Below are 2,454 nucleotides of genomic sequence, written 5' to 3'. Positions count from 1 at the left end.
AATTAATGGTTTTAATGTTATGAATTAATATTTTAAATGTTGCAAATGAATTGTTTACATGTATTAAAATAATACCTTAATTGCTATAAACTGATAATTTAATTCGCAACGGTTCTTCTTCGATCTTCACGTTATGGGAGTTCACACACGAATGAGCTCGCGCGCGTGTTCCGTGTTATTTATATACCTGAGGGGATATGTTTGAGAAGGTGAAAGAAGGTACATCAAACAATAACAGTTTGTTGATGTCATGAAACATTATAACGCTTTTTCATTCTAACGCAATGAAATTTAATAATTTTTAAATTTTTATTGTATTGACGCTTTCAACAGTTTATTATAATGACCGTTTTTATAATTATACTAATTTTTACAAGCTGAAAGTAAATTCACACCTCTGTGATACTGGTGTTTGATTTAGAACTGTGGTAATTTATATAAAATATCAGATTATGATGAAAATAATTGTACAATATATCAAGTAATAGAAAATTATATATCAAATGGCGTAAATATTATAAATTAAGAACATAATTATTTTTAATAAATGAGAGCGCATTCCTATAAATTAAAAGTAAAATTGCAAAAAATTAATACGATATAACGTATAACGTTATATGGTATTACAATATAACGTAAAACGTTATGTAGAATTACGATATAACGTATAACGTCATGTAGCATTACGTTATGGCGTATAACGTTATGAAGTATTACATTATAACGGATAACGTTATGTAATGTTACGTTAAAATGTATAACGATATATAGTATTACGATATAACGTATAACGTTATGTAGTGTTACGTTAAAACGTATAACGATATATAGTATTACGATATAACGTATAACGTTATGTAGAATTGCGTTATAACGTATAACGTTGTATAGTAATACAATATTACGTATAACGTTATATGGTACTACGATATAACGTATAACGATATGTAGTGTTACGTTATAACGTATAACTTTATATGATATTACGATATAACGTATAACGATATGTAGTATTACGATATAACGTATAACCTAATGTAGTATTACCTAACAACGTATAACGCTATATAGTATTACGATATAACGTATACTGTTATGTAGCATTACAATATAACGTATAACGTTATGTAGCATTACGTTATCGCGTATAACGTTATGTAGTATTGCGATATAACGTATAACGTTTTGCAGTGTTACGTTATAGCGTACAACGCTATATAGTATTACAAAATAACGTATAACGTTATATGGTACTACGATATAACGTATAACGATATGTAGTATTACGTTATAACGTATAACGTTATGTAGTGTTACGTTAAAACGCATAACGATATATAGTATTACGATGTAACGTATAACCTTATGCAGAATTACGTTATAACGCATAACGTTATATAGTAATACGATATAACGTATAACGTTATATGGTACTACGATATAACGTATAACGATATGCAGTGTTACGTTAAAACGTATAACTTCATATGGTATAACGATATAACGTATAACGATATGTAGTATTACGATATAACGTATAACGTTATATGGTACTACGATATAACGTATAACGATATGTAGTATTACGATATGTAGTATTACGATATAACGTATAACGTAAGGTAGTATTACGTAACAACGTATAACGCTATATAGTATTACGATACAACGTATAACGTTATGTAGCATTGCGATATAACGTATAACGTTATGTAGCATTACGTTATAGCGTATAACGTTATGTAGTACTACGTAACATCGTATAAGGCTATATAGTATTACGATATGACGTATAACGATATGTGGTACTACGATATGACGTATAACGATATGTGGTATTACGATATAACGTATAACGTTATATGGTACTACTATATAACGTATTGCGATATGTAGTACTACGATATAACGTATAATGCTATATAGTATTATAAAATAACGTATAACGTAATGTAGCATTACGTTATAATGTATAACGTTATATAGTCTTACGATATAACGTATAACGTTATATGGTACTACGATATAACGTATAACGATATGTAGTATTACGTTGTAACGTATAACGATATGTAGTAATACCATATAACGTATAACGTAATATGGTACTACGATATAACGTATAATGCTATATAGTATTATAAAATAACGTATAACGTTATGTAGCTTTACGATATGACGTATAACGTTATGTAGCATTACGTTGTAGCGTATAACGTTATGTAGTACTACGTAACAACGTATAACGCTATATAGTATTATAAAATAACGTCTAACGTTATGTACTATTATGTTATAACGTATAACGTTATGTAGTATTACGTTATAACGTATAACGTTATATGGTATTACGATATAACATATAACGATTTGTAGTATTACGATATAACGTATAACGTTATGTAGTGTTACGTTATAACGTATAACGATATATGGTATTACGATATAACGTAT

At 27.9% G+C, this 2,454-nt stretch overlaps 1 protein-coding gene across 1 annotated transcript in view; it reads left to right on the top strand.

Annotated features, from left to right (window-relative positions):
* Positions 1–2,454, top strand: part of LOC122569948 — a 383,055-nt gene that overhangs the window by 175,237 nt on the left and 205,364 nt on the right. The window lies entirely within an intron of this gene.

Source organism: Bombus pyrosoma, linkage group LG8, assembly GCF_014825855.1.
Source record: "Bombus pyrosoma isolate SC7728 linkage group LG8, ASM1482585v1, whole genome shotgun sequence".
NCBI lineage: Eukaryota > Metazoa > Arthropoda > Insecta > Hymenoptera > Apidae > Bombus > Bombus pyrosoma.
The sequence above is the reverse complement of the archived record's forward strand: the minus strand, read 5'-3'. Positions and strand labels throughout refer to the sequence as shown.